Here is a 19162-nt window from a genome sequence, read left to right on the forward strand (position 1 = left end):
CCTGCTTCTCCCTCTGCCTGTGTCTCTCCCTCTGTGTGTGTGTGTGTGTGTGTGTGTGTGTGTGTGTGTGTGTGTCATGAATAAATAAATCTTAAAAAGGAAGAAGAAGAAGAGGAAGACGACCTTAGCGCAACCTTGACTTGCGCCTCCCTCCTCCCGCCGAGCGTCTCCTCCCGTGCGTGTGCGCGGGTCAGAGCCAAGCTTATTTTCTCTCTCTGAACTCTCGGGTCGGGGACTCCGGCCCCTTCCTGGCTCGGTCCTTGATTCGGCTTCTATCTGTCATTTACATATTCAGGGCTCTGGCCCCGCGTCTGTAATCGAAGCCTGGAGTATTTTCTTCTGTTGCACAGCCGTCTCCGGGCCTTGCGTAGGGAGACGATGCCAGGTGCCGAAGGTTCACCCACTGAAAGGTAGCTTTCGGGGGCGCCCGGTGGCTCAGTGGGAAGGGCGGGGCCTGGGTTCGAGCCCCACGCTGGACGTAGACATTACTAAATAAATACCTAAGTGGACTTTTTTTTTTTAAAGATTTTATTTATTTATTCATGATAGTCACACACAGAGAGAGAGAGAGAGGCAGAGACACAGGCAGACGGAGAAGCAGGCTCCATGCAGGGAGCCCGATGTGGGATTCAATCCCGGGTCTCCAGGATCACACCCTGAGCCAAAGGCAGGCGCCAAACCGCTGCGCCACCCAGGGATCCCCTAAGTAGGCTTTTAAAAAGTCCTCTTTCATGCCATCCCATCGATCCGTTTTTTAAGTAAATAGTTTTTCCACCTTGAGTCAGCGTTAGAAAGGACTTCACCAAAAAAAAAAAAAAAAGAAAGGACTTCACCATGAGGTTATAAAATAATGTCCCACATCTTCCCTTAGGTCTTTTTCTACTTCTTTCTCAACACCTAAATCTTCAGCCATTTGGTGTCTACCTTGCAGTACAGTGTATCAGAGGCCACCTCCGATCCTAAAGTGCACCACACGTACATTTTTGTAACATGCCTGGATTTTTTTTTCCTGGTCTCTTTTTTAAAGATCTGATTTTCAAGTAATTTCTCGGTGCTCTACCACGAAGCCAACCGGGTGCCCACCCCCTGCCTTTGGATGTTTTTTCAAAAGTAGCACAGCAGGGGGGCGCCTGGGTGGCTCCGTGGGTTAGGCGTGGGACCCTTGATTTGGACTCAGGTCAAGATCACAGGGTCCTGAGATCAAGTCCCGCCTTGGGTTCTGGGCTCAGAGTGGGAGAAGGTGGGTGGGGGTGTGGGCGGTGGATGTCTGCCTGAGATCCTGTCCCTCTGCCCCTCTCCCCGCTAACGTGTGCCTGCACACAAGCTCTCTCGCTCTCTCTCAAATAAGTTAAATCTTAAAAACAAACAAACAAGCAAAAAAACGGGGGGGGGGCGCAGAACAGGGGTGCTTGGCTGGCTGTTGGTAGAGCGTGAGATCCTTGATCTCAGGGTCATGAGTTGAAGCCCTACATTGGGCCAAGAGCCTACTTTAAAAAAAAAGAAAGAAGAAAGAAAGAAAGAAAGAAAGAAAGAAAGAAAGAGCAGAACACATTGAAGAAACCACCTTTGGTTCTTTGAGGCCACAGGACTGACCTATCCGTTCCACGCAGATGATGGCTGGGCACGCTGAATCAGACAGAGCCCAACACTGAAAGGCGACTGTGATCTGATTCCTGCCCACTAGGGATTCATGGTTGGGGGAGGGGTGGTGATGGTGGTGGTGGTGGTGCATGGTGACTTGCACGGAGAATCCTCAAGAGAATGGATGCCCCTTTGGAAAGCGACAGGCAGTACAGAGTGGACGGACCCTCAGACCAGGAGGCCCAGTGATAAAGCATGTGTGCTTGTTTGTTTTACCCTGGGGAAGTAAGTGGATCTGCCCAGGAGGACATATCTGCCAGCGGCTGAGCTGGGGTCCGGATCCCACCCCACTGGACTCTGGGCCTTCTGCCATCACCACCGGTTCCAACGTAACCAACAGTCCTTTATCACTTGCGACTCCACCCACCAGGGGCGGGGCTTGGTCCTGGGAGTAGAGAGAAGCCAGACAGGATTCCTGTCTCCTCCCGGCCCCCTGGGGGGGGGGGGGGGCAGGACCGGACTGGATAAGACACGTGGCCAAATGGCCACAACGCCGTGATCCCTGTGCAGGGGACTGTGAGAGAGGAACACCAGGCTGTGGCTCCCACCTGGCCATGACCCCTTTGAGGTCCAAGGCCTCTCGAGCCACGTGGCTCTGTGTCCCGACCAGGAGCCTGAGAGGCTTACTCAATAAATGAGAAGGTGGGATGGAACACAAAGCCAGCTGAGTCACGAAGGCCTGCCCGACGTCTTAGGGGAGCTTCAGGTCAGAATTTCAGTGCAAGTCAGAATTTCAGGACATGTCGACAGGAGGGAGGAACCCGGGACGTTGCAGTCTGAGGCAAGAGTGGGGGGCCTTGGGGAGGGGGCCAGTTTGCCTCAGGCTGACCCCCCCCCCCCAGCCACCTGGAAGTTGTGATCTGGGCCTCAGAACTGCCCCGGGGGGGATGCTTGCTTCGGGTGGGCTCTTGCCTACCATAATCGCTCCCTCACCCCGGTGTCCCTTCCCTCACAGGCTCATTCGTACCCCAAACTTGGCCAGCAGGTTCAGCTTCTCACGGGAACCTGAACCCTTCCCCTGCCCCCCCACCCCGCCCCCTTCTCATTACATCAGACTCTGATCCAATGGACGTCTGTTGATTGCTCACCGTGGAAGGCACGAAGGCAGGATCACTTAAGGTCCCGAGTCATCTGTACCGTGCCCATGGAAGGCGGCTTCCCATCCCCATTCCCTAGAGGAGAAAGCAGCTTGTGGGAGAGTCTGACCTGGTCTGGACGTTTGACTGCCCACAGCTTTGAAGCCTTGCCATTCCCTCCTCTCCTCCTGACCTCCCTCTGGTCGATGGAGCTGATAAAAAGCCTTATCCCAGGCCCTCCACTCACCACCATAAACACACTGACTGACCCCTTGCTCTCAAGCCCTTTTTGAATCTGCCTGGGAGCCACCTCGGTCTCCCTGGAAAGCCTCATTATGTGAGCTGTCAACCTTCTCATCCCCTCACGGGTGGTGTCATCAGTCTCCACATCTAAAACAAATTTGGAGGGTGGGTTTGGGAAGGGCGGTGCCCATCCGGTTCCGCAGAGCAGCAGCGCAGCACAGCAGCTCCGTCTGGCACTGGGTCTCCGCAGATTCCCGTATAGGGTCCAAGGGCCTCCCCACAGTCTAGACTGGGTGGCCTCCTGTCTGTGCCAGGACCAGGGAATCCGTTATTTCCTCTTCGGTACGCCGAGTGCCTACGGTGTGCTAAACACCACGCCAGTCCGAGACTGTTGTCCTAAAGCGAATCATGGGGGATCCCTGGGTGGCTCAGCGGTTTCACACCTGCCTTTGGCCCAGGGCGCGATCCTGGAGTCCCGGGATCGAGTCCCGCGTCGGGCTCCCGGCATGGAGCCTGCTTCTCCCTCTCCTCTGCCTGTGTCTCTGCCCCACCCCCCTCTCTCTATGTCTATCATAAATAAATTTAAAAAAAAAATCTAAAGCGACTCATGAGGGATCCCTGGGTGGCGCAGCGGTTAAGCGCCTGCCTTTGGCCCAGGGCGCGATCCTGGAGACCCAGGATCGAGTCCCACATCGGGTCCCAGTGCATGGAGCCTGCTTCTCCCTCTGCCTGTGTCTCTGCGCCTCTCTCTCTCTCTGTGACTATCATAAATAAATTAAAAAAAAAATAAATCTAAAGCGACTCATGCCCGGATTTGCAGGAGCGCATCCACTGCTTTCCGTGTCTGTCACAGGGCATTCAGGGTTCAGGACAAGGTGACCGGCGGCATCTTCCCAGGTGCTCCAAGGAGTGCTTCTGGAGGCACACCGTGCAACAGGAACGTCTGGCAGGTTGGGAAGTACAGCAGCCTCGGCCCCACCCCGGAGACTCCAATTCGATTGCTCCTCGGCCGTGCTGGGACCAGGAGATTCCGGTGTGCCACCAGGGTGCTCAAACGCTGCCATAGACCGATCTGGAAGAAGGACTTTTCCATCCCTACCGAGGAAGACCTGTGTACTTCTGACCCCATCTGCCCGACTTTTGTTCCAGAAGGGTAAGGGGGCGGTCGGTCAGGCAGGCAGAGCGAGTTGAGAGCTACTTGAAGGAGCCGGGTTTAAATCCTCTAAGCCGGAGCCCCAGTCACTCGTGCGCAGGCGTTATTCCTCATTCCTTTTTTTTTCTAAATTTAAAAAAAATTTTTTTTTATCTATTTATGATAGTCACAGAGAGAGAGAGAGAGGCAGAGACACAGGCAGAGGGAGAAGCAGGCTCCATGCACCTGGGAGCCCGACGTGGGACTCGATCCCGGGTCTCCAGGATCGGGCCCTGGGCCAAAGGCAGGTGCCAAACCGCTGCGCCACCCAGGGATCCCGTTATTCCTCATTCCTATCAAACACTGCTCCTCACCAAACCGTCGGTTTGGAGGAGGGCAAAGTTCAAGCAGGCAGAAGGAGTGCGGGGAAGGCTTGGAGAAGAGGTGGCGGTGGGGGGGGGGGGTTGGCAGAGGAGTGAGTGACAGGGTTCAAGACACAAAAAGAGGTGGAGGCACGAAGGGGAGAGGCGGAGACCAGGACTTCCCGGAGCCGCAGGAAAGCGCGGAGACGGATTCCGGTGGCACACAGGTCAGCCAAGCGCCCGCCCACTTGGAAGCAGGTGGAGCCTCCACTACTCAGGCCGGGCCCCGCTGGAGCCCAGTTCCTTCCCACTGGCCGGCTCTCTCCGTCTCTGCCCTCGGGGCCACAAAGCAGCAACCTGGTAAGCGGTGAAGAGAAAAGCTGCCGGAAGGAAGAGAAGGGAAGCTCCTAAGAAAAACAGCGCTAACACAACGAAAAAGCAAAACCAAAAAGAGCCCACCAGAGCCAGTCAGCCTTTATAGCGTAGGTCACGTAGCAGCCGTTACACTGGTAAGAGAGAAGCCTGGGTGGCTCAGCGGTTGAGCGCCTGCCTTGGGGTCAGGATCAAGCTCAGGCCCAGAGTTCCTGGGACCCCCGGGACACGAGCCCCCCCTCCCCCGGCACCGGGCATCTACCTGGGAACTTGCTTGCCTCAGCCTGCATCTCTGCCTCTCTCAGCACCAAGTGAGTAAAACGCAAAAGCAAAAAAGCAAAAGCAGGTAAGATAGATCCCTCTTTAGAAAAAGTACAGTAACCAAGCCGAGAAGAAACACCCCCCACCACCAACACCACCACTACCACTACGCTGGACCCGAGCCAAGATACCGGGAAGAGACGCCGAGCCCCCGGCCCTCGCCGGCACCGCCCCGCCACCGTCCTCACTGCGCCCACGGTGAGCCAGGTCACCTTCAGGCCACGTTCTCGCCCACTCGGCTGCGGTGGTCCGCTCCACACGCGGTTACGGTTGCAGCCATCCCCCGCATTCCTGGTCGATTTTCACATCCCTTTCCGCTCCCTCGCGTCCTTCCCTAGAGGACGACCAGCGATTTGCGTGCCCCCGGCCCGTCCCCGACCCCCGGCGGTCCCGCCACGCCCCTGGGCCTCCTGCGCCAGCGCGCCGGGTCCCGGGAACTACTCCCACCTGGGAACTGTGACCCCGGCCGGCCGAAGCAGGGAGGGGGCGTGTGGCAGGGAGCTGAGGGACGAGAGCGGTGCGCGTGCTCCCGAGAGAGCCGCGGGGTCGACGCCGGGCATCCGGGAGGCGCAGGGCCCGGACCTCGGGCGGGGAGCGAGCTGCCCCCGGGGTAGGAACGTGTGAGTGTGGCTGGGAGCCGGCCTCCGCCCTCCTCCCCTCCTCTCCAGCCTCCCGCCACTAGACACCCCCGCCCCGGGCCCGCGTCTGTTCCATTCCACGGTGGATTCTCCGCAAAGCCTGCACGCTCGGCCGTAAGGCTCGTTGGACCAGCACGCTCGCCCCTCAACCCGACTGACTCTCCGGGGCGTCAACCCTGCGGGGAAAGAACCCGGATCGCCCCGCCGCCGCGCGCCGGACGCACTGCCCTGCGGGCTCTGCTATCCGTGTGGCTCCCCAGGACCCCAGGCCGACTTGAAGCTGTTCCCATCCTCACTTCACAGCGGTGTAACCGAGACCGGTGCCCTGCCGCCGTCGCCCTGTCCCAAGACGCCGCCCGCGCCTGGAGCGCGGGCCGTTCCAAGTGACGGAGCCTAGCGCAGAGAGCCCCGAGAACCGGACGCGGACCCGGGAGACGGGGAGGGCAGCTGGTCGGACGCGCCTGGGTCGGCAGGAGGTAACACGATGGGGACGTCTGCGGTCACCGCCCGGCCCGCCCCTGTCTTAGCTCCCGGCCCTGTGACTCTCTCCCGGCCCGGGTTCGCCCTCTCGGCCGTCGGGGTGGCATGATCTCTCCCGCCCTCGTGCTCGGGTGGCGCGCGGTCTGGAGGGTCCCTAAGGAAGTCCTGGTCCGGACGGGAGGCCCTCTGTGGAAATGCGCGGCGGGAGTCAGCCCCGGAGCAGCGAACCCTCGGGCCCAAACAGCGAGTTAGGTGACGGTCATCTCCTCGCGGCCGGCCAGGTCCTAATAAAAGCTAACGTGGGGCCCGTTTCCGCTCCGCCCCTCCCTGCCCGCGCGCGAGGCGCCCCCCTCGGCCCCCAAGCTGGTCGTGAGTCTCTCCTAGGGCCCGCCCTGCACCGACGGGGTTTGTCCCGGGTGAGCTTCGTCCCCCGCCCCGCCGCCCCAGCTCTGAGCCGCTGGAAAGATCCCCCACCTGGACTGCTTTTTCCACTTCTCTGATCCGGGCACTTAGACCGCTGCCCAGCATCTAAATATCGGTTGAGGGGACGAGTGAACCGATGAGAGAGAGGATTAAATCAGGTCATGTGTCAACCCGGCTTACCCAGCCCCTGGCACAGCGTTCTCGAGCGATGGCCCTTCCGGCCCCTCCCGCCCAAGACCTCTCTGCTTACTGGGGGAGGGAGGGGGGCTTCAGTAATCCCATTACGGGTTCCCAGGTAGTCTGACCCTCAGACGCTTCCACTGCTTGCAAAGGAGTGCTTCCCGCTGAAGAGGACTTCCTTACTTCACCTTCTAGCACCTGCATTGGCCTCTTGTGAGTTCAGGGACTCCAGGGGCACTGGCGTCAGAAACCCCTCCCGGCCATGCCCCAAGGACCCAGAAATCCCCAGACACCGACAGCGGTGCCCGGGTAGCTAGGGCTGGCGCCACCCTTGCCCAAGAACCATGCGCCCCCACCAAGGTGTCGCACCCCGGTGGTGCCCGATACCCCTGCCCGAGCCGTGGATCCGGGATGGGGACTCGAGGAACTGCACCCTGAGGGTTCCCCGGCAGCATCTGTTTCTGCAGCCTGAGGAACTGAGGAAAATAAAATCCTAAAAAAAAAAAAAAAAAAAGGGGGGGACACCAGGGTGGCTCAGCCGTTGAGCGCCTGCCTTCCGCCCAGGGCGTGATCCTGGAGTCCCAGGATCGAGTCTCCCGTGGGCAACCTGCGTGGAGTCTGCTTCTCCCTCCTCCCCTGTCTCTGCCTCTCTCTGTCTCATGAATAAATAAATAAAATCTTAAAAAAAAAATTTGTAGATGAGTCCCGCCGGTGATCGACCGGCAAATATTTATTCCCAGTTTCGTTCTTTTTCTTTATCTTTTTTTTCTTTCTTCTGTTATTTTTTTAAAGACTTTATTCATCTATTCATGAGAGACACACACAGAGAGAGGCAGAGACACAGGCAGAGGGAGAAGCAGGTTCCATGCAGGAAGCCCGACGTGGGACTGGATCCCAGGTCTCCAGGATCACACCCTGGGCTGAAGGCGGCGCTAAACCTCTGAGCCACCGGGGCTGACCTCTCTCTCTCTCTCTCTCTTTTTTTTAAATTAGACAGACATGAGTGTTACATATTCAAATGCACCAATGTTTTGTAAAAGTTAGACTACTGGAGTCTGAGTCCTAGGTGGCATTGGGTCCTCTGGGAAGAAGTTACAGGAACAGAGCGAGGAGTGCAAGAGGTTCATTGGTGGTGGGGTGGGGTGGGGTGCTTTGAAAGGAGAGGGGAGGCAGATGTGAGCCTGGAGAACCTCAGGGCCCCATGGGATCTGACAGAGGCTGGACCAGTCCCAGGGAGGTTTCTGGGAACAAGGGCGGCAGGCCAGAGGAGCTCCGCATCCCTGCATCCCGGCCCCAGTACCCCCACGAGCTCAGAACTGAGAGCCCCAGCCAAGGAGCACCTGCCGGTGTGGGACCTCCCCGGACACCCCTGTGGCTCCACGGTTCCCATGCCCATATTGCCAGGTCTGGGGTGGCCAACAAAGGCCTGCGGGGCCGACGGGTTGGCTGGCTGTCCGGTGTCTCTTATTCCTGCTCGGGTTCCATCCCGACACCACACGCTTCTCCTAGGGGGGCCCGCTGCTGCTGACCCAGCTGACATCCTGACCTGCAGGTCTGTTGGGCAGTCCGGAGCCCCGGTCCCTGACTGTCCCTCTGTAAACATTCGTTCCCCTCAAAGGCCCAGCAGTGTGCCGGGAGCTGCTTTTCAGAAGGTGGAGAAGTCTCTAGCAGCCCTTGCTAGGACCCCCAGGGAGGGGCCCCATTGTGATCCTCTGCAGCCCCCACTTGCCATATACTCCACAGGGCATCTCTTTCCTTCAGGGACCCACCCCCTGTCACCAACACCCTGGGGTCCGCTGGATACTGGGGCCCAAACGCGGGGCTGCCCCCGCTGCCCCTGACTCGGCTTGAGAGCTCTTTAAGGCTCTAGGCCAGCCTCCGAGCTGAGGGTCTTCCCCGTCACCCAGGGCGTCAGCCCAAGCACGGTGTCTGGGTGTGGAATGTGTTGCTTCCAGAACGCAAGAGGCCTGCGGGGCCCTGGGCTTCCCTCTAGCTCCGTGGTCGGAGGTATAAAGAGGAAGCAATTTTTCTGGGCTCTGGAGGGGATGTTCCTGGCCGGCCCCGACAGCAGGAGCCCCTAAACATCGTGCTACACTGTTTCACTGTAGGATTTACCTTCTTCTCTGATCCGTGTGTGTGTGTGTGTGTGTGTGTGTGTGTGTGTGTGTGTGACGGGAGTGACTGAGGCTCTTGATGGCCTCTGGTGCGCCTGTTCCCCCAGCTCATCCTGCCTCTTGGAGTGATGGCACAGAGGGACCGTATGGATCCTAGGGTCCGCGGCATGAGCGGGTGGCCCCAGGCCCTTTGGTGCAGAGACTCGAGGGGACAGACGGGTAATGTTGCTCGGGGCCAGATGTCAGCACATACCTGTGTTTTTCTCCCGTCCCGAGTCCCCCTCCTCCCTTCCCGCACACAGTGTCTATGCTTCGCCTATTTTCTGTCGTGTATTCAACTGTTCTGTGTCAATTCCTAGCGTATCTCCTAGACCGGTGGACAGGATGCACAGAAACAGATGCCTTGCATCCCTCAGTCCCGGGTACACTCTGCCTGCAGAGGAGAAAAAAATGAGAAGAAATCCTTGTAGGGTTTGTAGATATTCCAGTTCAGGGACGCCTGGGTGGCTCAGTGGTTGATCGTCTGCCTTTGGCTCAGGGTGTGATACTGGAATCCCGGGATCCAGTCCAACATTGGGCTCCCTGTATGGAGCCTTGCTTCTCCCTCCGCCTGTCTCTCTCTCTCTCTCTCTCTCTCTCTCTCTCATGAATAAATAAATTAAATTTTTTAAAATTTTTTCAGTCCAGGAGCCGGTCCTGGACCCATGACGATTTGCTGCTCCATTTTCTCTGCCAGAAACCATTAAGATTTCTCAGGGTATGGACGCCTGGGAGGCTCAGTGGTTGAGTGTCTGCCTTCCACTCAGGGTGTGATCCTGGAGTCCCGGGATGGAGTCCCATATCCGGCTCCCTGCTTGAGGCCTGCCTCTCCCCCCACCCCACCCCCGTCTCTCATGAATAAGTAAATAAAACCTTATTATTTTTTAAAGATTTTGTTTTACTTGTTTATTCATGACACACACACACAGAGGCAGAGACACAGGCAGAGGGAGAAGCAGGCTCCATTCAGGGAGACCGACGTGGGACTCGATCCCGGGTCTCCAGGATCACACGCCTGGCTGCAGGCGGCGCTAAACCGCTGTGCCACCGGGGCTGCCCTAAATCAAACTTTAAAAGACAGAAAAGACTTCTCGGGGTAGGAAGCCTGTCTGTCTCTTTCATTTCGGTCTTGGCACATAGCATCAAGGAGGCCTTTCTTGAGTTCAGGCAGCAGACTGTCCAGAAGCCTGAAGGGGGCCCCCTTCTGTGGGACAATACACAAAGCAGATGTTTTTATTTTACTTTTTAGTTTTTAAAATATTTTATTTATCGGTGAGAAACACACATAGAGAAAGGCAGAGGTCTCCCCGCGAGGAGCCCCATGGACCCTGGGATCAGGCCACGAGCCGAAGGCTGACGCTCAACCACTGAGCCACCCAGGCAGCCTAAATTAGGTGTTTTTAGTCCAGGGGTCAGCGGACTACAGCCAGCCAGCAAGGTCGGCCCCTCTGTTCTCCTATACTGCAAGTCAAGAACGAATTTTACATTTCTCAAGGGTTGCAGAAGAAAGAGCTCACAGGGACCTTTCGGGGTCATGAAGCCTAAACTATTTACTCTCTGGCCCTCTAGAGAGACAGCCTGTCATCCTCCTTTTCCACGGTTAAGTATGAAATTTAAACATTTACCCCCTCAGTCAGAAGGTAAAAAGCAGGATTAAGGAGCAGATGTGTCACGTGTCTGCACTCCTCCATCACATACTTGCTTTTAAGCCTGAAAAAGGTTTTAGAGAAGTCAACTACATAAACCAGATAGAGAGAGGTAGTAAGGGAGAGAGGAGCTGCCTGTTGGTCCCTCAAGCCGTCAGGTTCCTAGAAGAGTGAAACTCCTCCTGGGTGTAGCCTAGCAGGAAAAAGCAGGAGGTCAATTCGAGTCAAGCCCCACAACTGGCTTCCTGCCAAAGAACCTCAAGATCTTTTTTTTTTTTTTTAATTTTTGTTTATTTATGATAGTCAGAGAGAGAGAGAGAGAGGCAGAGACACAGGCAGAGGGAGAAGCAGGCTCCATGCACTGGGAGCCCGATGTGGGATTCGATCCCAGGTCTCCAGGATCGCGCCCTAGGCCGAAGGCAGGCGCCAAACCGCTGCGCCACCTAGGGATCCCAGAACCTCAAGATCTTAAAAGACTGGGGAACGCCTGAGTGGATGAGCGGTTCAGCGTCTGCCTAAGGCTTCTGACATGATTCTGGCGTCACCGGATCTAGTCCCCCAGTGCGACCCCGGCACGGAGATTGACTCTAGCCCTGTCACGCTTCTTTAGTAAACAAAAAAACACCTTAAGAAGTAAAAAAAAAAAAAAAAAAAGAGAGAGAGAGAGAGAACAGAGACCCGCACAGCCAAAGAGCATGGGTAATAACTTAGAAGACACACGCGAGGAAAAAAAAAAAAAGAGAGAGAACACCGAACACCCAACTGCCGCTTTCCTCCGCGAAACCGAACAAGTGGCACCTCAACTCACGCCAAGACAAAAAAAGAGAACAAAACCTATCCTTTGTAACCGAGTGTTTCCCCGAGGGGGTGCACCGTTCCTGGAGGTACTGCAATACCAGGACGATGCGCGGAGTGGACGGAGCAAGCTCCTATTCCATCTCCCTGCTCCAAAAATCCATTTAATATATTGTCCTCGGATAGAGGACGTATCAGATATTAAACTGATAAGAACAGATACTACACTTGATCTTAGCCAAAAGGCCGAGAAGCGATACCGCTGCGCACCCCCCCGCGCACGCCCTCCCGACGACGTCCACCTTACACTCACGGTGACTCGGCTCCCGCTCCGCCCACGTCCCGCTCCCCCCGCTTCTCCCACCGTGGCACGGGCGGCACTAGCCGCTAGGCTCTCCTGAGGCCTTGTAAAGTCTCTTCCTTTTAAAAGACAAACGATGCGTCCGTCGTCGCGTCGTCGCCGGCCCCGCAAGGCCCTTCCTAATTTGAATGGCCCGCCCCTCCGCGCGCGGAGCCCTAGAGGCGCGGCGGGCGGCGGAACCCGGCTGCGGGCCAGGCGCCCTCGGCTTCCCGCTTTGGCCCGCCTCGGGGGAGGGCCGTGGAACCGGGCGTGGGGCTGGCGCCGGGGGCTGGCGCTGAGTCGTCCCAGGGCCCAGGAGGCTCCTCACGTCGTCACTGCGGGACCCTACAGGCTGGCTGGGGCCAGGGCGTGGGGAGCCCAGAAGCGCCTGGCTGGCGTCACCTGCCAAGGGCTCCAGACACCAGTTGGGACCCGAGACCGGGCCCTGAACGGGTGGCCTCCCTACCGCCCCATCGGGAGGGCTCCCTGGGCATCTACCTAACCCCCTGGGCCTCCGTTTCCCCAGGGCAGAAGTGGCCACCTTCCTACGTTCCCTCCTTCGTGGGACTGAGGGAAGGCCGAGGTAGCTCGTGACCTGACCTGGGGGTTTGAGTGGTCCAGGATGTGGGTCCTAGGTGCCACGAGGTACCAGTGGAGGCGTCGTGCCTGTGACAGCGAAACGAGTGAGCCGCGTGCGCTATACCGTAGCCAGACGCTTCTCCTCGGCTGGGCCAGACTTGCGCTCAGCGCTCTTCAGCGCTCTCTTCGCGTCCAACTTGCAGAGTTTACCTGCGGAAGGAGGGAAGGAGCGGTGGAGGCAGAGGTTAGGCAACTGGCCCGAGACCACACAGCTTGGCGAGTGCAAGGGGCAGGCTAGGCCGAGGAAGCCGGGGGCGCCGACAAACGAGGAATGGTTCTTCTGAGTCAGGCCCACGAGGAGACTGAGCATTGCCGATGCTGACACACGGGTCCTCTGGGGTCCTCTGCCCGCTGCCTCCGCCGACGGGACGCGGGCGGGGGTGGGGGGTGGGGCGGGTGCGCCCCGGAGCGTGGAGCTGGCGTGCGTGGGCGCTAAGCCCTGCGGACCTGTGGGACCTAGCGAGTCACCTGGCCTCCTCCGTCAACCCTTCCATCTGACATCTCTAAACCGGGACATGATGAGATGACAACTTATCAGACATGATTATTAGCAGTAAGGATACAGGCTTCTTTCTTTTTTTTAAGATTCAATTCATTCATTCATTCATTCTTTCATGCATGTATGTATGTATGTATGTATGTATGTATGTATGAGAGACCGAGGGGGAGAGAGAGGCAGAGACATAGGCAGGGGGAGGAACGGGCTCCCTCCCAGGAGCCCCATGCACGACTCGATCCCAAGACCCGGGATCACCACCTGGGCCACAGACTGACTGACGCTCAACCGCTGAGCCACCCAGGTGGCCCACGACACATGTTCCGCATACGGTATATCGGTGAGAACCAGACGCAGGCCAAAACCTGTCAGGCAGGTCCTTTCTCTGTAGCCTCCTCGTCTGGAAAGGGAGACTATCAACAGCTGGCAGAGAGTCCTGTGCTTCATCTTCCCTCATCCACCCAGGGCCCCTGCTTCTCCCTTACCTGGCTTTCCTGTATTCCACAGCACGGCGTCACTTGACATTTTATACATTTATTTATTGCCGTTTAGCCTCATAGCATGTAAGCTCTAGAACGGGGAGCTTGTTCTGTTTGGTGCACATTTATACCTCCAGCGCTTCCATCGAACAGAACGTGGCATACGCTGACTATATTTCATTGAGTAAATGAATCAGTAAATATTATATAATGTGACCCGTACCTATAGAAAGTGACTAGCCAACCTCTGGGCCTGTCGTAATCATGACTCTGCCTGGGTTCTAGTATAGTTCCGCTCCCTTCCACGCTCCTAAGGCCATCTTGTGCTCGCCAATTTAGCTTTGTAGCATTTCATCTTAGAATGAGGTGCTTTGGATTGCAGATATGCATGTTCTGTCAAGGAAAAGGAATATTTGGGATCCCTGGGTGGCGCAGCGGTTTGGCGCCTGCCTTTGGCCCAGGGCGCGATCCTGGAGACCCGGGATCGAATCCCACATCGGGCTCCCGGTGCGTGGAGCCTGCTTCTCCCTCTGCTTGTGTCTCTGCCCCTCTCTCTCTCTCTCTCTCTCTCTCTCTGTGTGACTATCATAAATAATTTTTTTTAAAAAATGTACATGAAAAAAAAGGAAAAGGAATATTTATCATCGTGAAGTAGTGATTTCCTATTGTAGGGGGCACCTGGTTGGCTGGGTCCTCCGAGCACGTGACTCTTAATATCGAGGTCATGAGTTCAAGTCCCACGCCTGATGTGGAGCCTAATGAAAAATAAACAAATAAAATACTTAAAGAAAAAGATTTTATTTATTTATTCATGAGAGACACATAAAGAGTGTCAGAGACGGCAGAGGGAGAAGCTGGCTCCTCGCCAGGAGCCGGATGCGGGACTCTGTCCCAGGATCCGGGATCACCCCCGGAGCCAAAGGCAGATGTCCAACCACTGAGCTACCCAGGTGCCCTTAAATAAAATACTTTATTTTTTATTTTTCTTAAAAAATTTTATTTATTTATTCATGAGAACACACACACACACACACACACACACACAGAGGCAGAGACACAGGGAGAAGCAGGGAGAAGCAGGCTCCATGCAGGGAGCCCGACGTGGGACTCGATCCCGGGTCTGCAGTATCACGCTCTGGGCCGAAGGCAGGCACCAAACCCCTGAGCCACCGGGGCTGCCCTAAAATACTTTAAAAAATGGTTTATCGGGGCACCTGGGTGGCTCAGTTGGTTAGGCATCTCCCTTCGTCTCAGGTCTTGATCCTAGGATCCTGGGATCGAGTTCTGCATCGGGCTCCCTGCGAGGAGCCTGTTTCTCCCTCTGCCTATGTCTCTGCCTCTGTCTCTGTGTCTCTTGTGAATAAATAGATAAATAATCTTTAAAAAAATAATAGAATCTTTAGAAAAATCACTCGAGGTGGGACAGTTTGCCACCTTGCTGCTCAAAGTGTGGTCCCTACCCCAGCAGCACCGGGGTCCCATGAGCATGTTGGAAATGCAGAGCCACAGAGTATTTAACAAGACTCTCCTGGAACGCACGTGTACCTTACGGGTTGACGAGCGTTCTGCTACAGGACTTGATGACTGAGGGAGAGAGACGGGAGCAGCAGCAAACATAGTTTTTAGGATCTCAGCTCTCACAACCAATATACGCAACCCAATCTTCTCACCGCTCTTCTCTCACCTTTACCTTCTGAACCTCTGAGGAGAGTCTGCAAAGCAGTTTCCACAATCTTCTGGTGGTCAGACAGAGAAAAGGAGGGTGCCCAGAACACAGGAGGCAAGGTTTCGTTTTTTCTTTTTAAGTTGTTAGTGACTCAGAGCCTCCGAGAACTGTGGCTGGGATAATAAAAAAGCCTTAATGCTCCTGGAGAGAGATGAACAAAGAAGCGTGGAGCTGTCACACTGCGTTTCTTTGACACGTGTCGGTGTTGATCCAAGCCTGAAAGCCCAGGATGTTACGCGTGGTGGTCAAGGCAGTGCATGGGCCCACAGAGCGCCTGCCCCCAGCCTCTCATCCCGAATATATTCAGGATCCTGGGACTAAAATAGCAGGGCTTATGTGCTGGAGAGCAAGTTTCATGTCCCGCTAGATTAGATCTGTAATACTAGTGAGACTCAGAACCCAGAACGGGGCTTCACAAGTTGCCTGCCATTATTTAGCACCCACTGTGTGCCAGCTAATCCCTTCGTTTTCTGTTTTGGTCTTTCCACAATCCCAAAGGGAAAATGTTATCTATCATGTTTTTCACCTGAAGAAATCGAGGCTGCCAAGGACCACCGCCCAATATCTTCATTCAGCTTTCTTCCTCTTCCTCCTCTCACAGAATTAAGGGGACCCTTACTCTTGGCTGGTTGTTTTACATCTTGGTTATCGGTGGATCCTTATTCCCATCCACCATGTGAGGACGTGGGTCAGGGTTTATGATCTCCACTTAACAGATGGGAAAACTGAGCTTCAGAAAGAGATTTGAGCTAACTAGACGCGGAAACAGACTCAGGTGCATATGGCATGGCGGGGCGGGGCGGGGGGGAGGGGGGCGGGGGTTGCGTTGGCACGCACTGATTTAAGAAGCTGGAAAACACGCTCCCAAGAGCAGAATGTTGGGAGTCTGGCCCATTGTTTAAGATCCAAAGTGGGGGGCACCTGGATGGCACAGTCAGCTGCGTCCGACTGTTGGTTTCTGCTCAGGTCGTGACCTCAGGATCGTGAGATGAAGCCCCACAGCGGGGTGAGTCTTCAGCCAGGAGTCTGCTTAGATTTCTCTCGCTGTCTGCCCCTCCCCTCCCTTCCCTTCCAACAAATCAATAAATAAATCTTTTTTTTTTTTAATGTTTATTTATTTATGATAGTCACACACACAGAGAGAGAGAGAGAGAGAGAGAGAGGCAGAGACATAGGCAGAGGGAAAAGCAGGCTCCATGCACCCGGAGCCCGACGTGGGATTGGATCCCGGGTCTCCAGGATCACGCCGTGGGCCAAAGGCAGGCGCTAAACCGCTGCGCCACCCAGGGATCCCAAGGATGCTTAACTCTTAGAAATCTTTAATTTCCAGTGAAAACTAAGAAGCAAGCCACCGTGAACCATCTTAGCATTTTGTGGCTTGGCAGATTTATCCTTTTGTAATTTCTAGAAACACATGCTTTCTCATGTACATTTCTTACTGTGGCACTAAACACGTTTATTAATAGATCCAAATATATTCAATTCCTCTATTTAAGAAAAAAAGCAAAGAGCGGATAAGCCACTTTTTTTGTTCAGTAATCGATGTTTCAATGTTTCATTTATTATCTTATTTGGATGTGATCCGGATATCTAACGAAAGTAACTCATCTCTTAGCTTAGCTTAGCAAAACTTTAAGGTTTCAGGCGGAGTCAGTTAGGTTGAGCGTCCGCTTTCAGCTCAGGTCATGATCCCAGGGTCCTGGGATCAAGGCCTGAGTCAGGCTTCCTGCCCAGCAGAGTCCGATTCTCCCTCTCCCTCTGCCCCCTGCTCATGCTCTCTCACACACACTCTATCTCAAATAAATACATAGAATTGTAAAAAAATAAAAAGTAAAAAAATAAAAATAATAATAATGATAATTCACCTAGGAGTGCTTGGCTGGCTTAGTTGGTAGAGCATGCAAGTCTTGATCTCTGGGTCGCGGGTTCCAGCCCCACATTGGGTGTGGAGATTACTTAAATAAACAATAGAGCTGAAACATTCCATTGTAGGCACACAAAAAACAGTTCATCTAAAAACGTTTTATCCTATTCGTATGTATTTGATTTACTTGTTTTGTTAAATTATATTCAGACTACCCACAGAACTTCATGAGACAGGAGACAAAATCTGCCTCACGCCGAGGTATTTTCCTTGCTGGCAAATTTTATAAGAGATCCTTTTTAAAAAGATTTTATATATATATATATATATATATATATTTTTTTTTATGATAGGCACACAGTGAGAGAGAGAGAGAGGCAGAGACACAACACAGGCAGAGGGAGAAGCAGGCTCCATGCACCGGGAGCCCGACGTGGGATTCGATCCCGGATCTCCAGGATCGCGCGCCCTGGGCCAAAGGCAGGCGCCAAACCGCTGCGCCACCCAGGGATCCCTTATTGATTTTAAATATTCTCTTTATTCATGAGAAACACGGAGAGAGGTAGAGACCTAAGCAGAGGAAGAAGAGGGAGAAGCAAGCTCCCTGCAGAGAGCCCTTTGCGGACCTCGATCCCAGGACTCTGGGATCAGGCCCTAGATTCATGAGGGCAGACACTCGACCCCTGAACCGCCCAGGTGTCTTAAGGGTTTTAAGGGGGCAGGCCTGGGTGGCTCAGCGGTTTAGCGCCGTCTTCAGCCCCGGACGTGATCCTGGGGATCCAAGATCGGGTCCCACGTCAGGCTCCCTGCATGGAGCCTGCTTCTCTCTCCCTCTCTTCTCTCTCTGCTTTTCATAAGTAAATGAAAACTTAAGGGAAAAAAAAAAAAAAAAAAAAAAGGTAAAACTCAAACTTAAAAACAGCTTTAGGGAAATGAACAACTTATAGGGAAATGAACAACTTAAACCAGAAAGAGAAAAACAGTAGTACAACGGTCAGTTGCTCCCACAAACCGTGAAAGTGCGGCTGAGGTTAGCAGAGCTGGAGAAAAAAAGAAAACAAGAAGTCAAGTTCGATTCAAGCCTCGCCCTGAGCTCTTTTCTTGCGCTAAGCCCCGCTCCCAACCCTCCCCGAGAACAGCAGAGAGCCTCTGTAAGCGCGGCTCCGGAGAACTTAGGCTCTGTCTTTGACAACCCAGTGTTTCCCCGAGGGGGTGCACCGTTCCTGGAGGTACTGCAATACCAGGTCGATGCGCGGAGTGGACGGAGCAAGCTCCTATTCCACCTCCCTGCTCCAAAAATCCATTTAATATATTGTCCTCGGATAGAGGACGTATCAGATATTAAACTGATAAGAACAGATACTACACTTGATCTTAGCCAAAAGGCCGAGAAGCGATACCGCCGCGCACCCCCCGCGCACGCCCTCCCGACGACGTCCACCTTACACTCACGGTGACTCGGCTCCCGCTCCGCCCACGTCCCGCTCCCCCCGCTTCTCCCACCGTGGCACGGGCGGCACTAGCCGCTAGGCTCTCCTGAGGCCTTGTAAAGTCTCTTCCTTTTAAAAGACAAACGATGCGTCCGTCGTCGCGTCGTCGCCGGCCCCGCAAGGCCCTTCCTAATTTGAATGGCCCGCCCCTCCGCGCGCGGAGCCCTAGAGGCGCGGCGGGCGGCGGAACCCGGCTGCGGGCCAGGCGCCCTCGGCTTCCCGCTTTGGCCCGCCTCGGGGGAGGGCCGTGGAACCGGGCGTGGGGCTGGCGCCGGGGGCTGGCGCTGAGTCGTCCCAGGGCCCAGGAGGCTCCTCACGTCGTCACTGCGGGACCCTACAGGCTGGCTGGGGCCAGGGCGTGGGGAGCCCAGAAGCGCCTGGCTGGCGTCACCTGCCAAGGGCTCCAGACACCAGTTGGGACCCGAGACCGGGCCCTGAACGGGTGGCCTCCCTACCGCCCCATCGGGAGGGCTCCCTGGGCATCTACCTAACCCCCTGGGCCTCCGTTTCCCCAGGGCAGAAGTGGCCACCTTCCTACGTTCCCTCCTTCGTGGGACTGAGGGAAGGCCGAGGTAGCTCGTGACCTGACCTGGGGGTTTGAGTGGTCCAGGATGTGGGTCCTAGGTGCCACGAGGTACCAGTGGAGGCGTCGTGCCTGTGACAGCG

At 55.4% G+C, this 19162-nt stretch overlaps 1 long non-coding RNA gene and 2 other non-coding genes across 3 annotated transcripts; all 3 read right to left on the reverse strand.

Moving 5' to 3' along the window:
- Positions 1-4252: 4252 nt before the first annotated feature.
- LOC144286670 (uncharacterized) lies at positions 4253-9917 on the reverse strand. The gene is made up of 2 exons (XR_013354625.1): positions 9236-9917; positions 4253-4834 (listed from the first exon to the last, which is right to left on the reverse strand). It is a non-coding gene; the product is annotated as an uncharacterized LOC144286670 (long non-coding RNA).
- A 1612-nt stretch (positions 9918-11529) lies between these two features.
- On the reverse strand, positions 11530-11720 carry LOC144287350 (U2 spliceosomal RNA). The gene has a single exon (XR_013355192.1). It is a non-coding gene; the product is annotated as a U2 spliceosomal RNA (small nuclear RNA).
- A 6493-nt stretch (positions 11721-18213) lies between these two features.
- LOC144287351 (U2 spliceosomal RNA) lies at positions 18214-18404 on the reverse strand. Its single transcript, XR_013355193.1, has one exon. It is a non-coding gene; the product is annotated as a U2 spliceosomal RNA (small nuclear RNA).
- Positions 18405-19162: the final 758 nt, after the last annotated feature.

The sequence above is a fragment of the Canis aureus genome, chromosome 16 (genome assembly GCF_053574225.1).
Source record: "Canis aureus isolate CA01 chromosome 16, VMU_Caureus_v.1.0, whole genome shotgun sequence".
Lineage (NCBI taxonomy): Eukaryota > Metazoa > Chordata > Mammalia > Carnivora > Canidae > Canis > Canis aureus.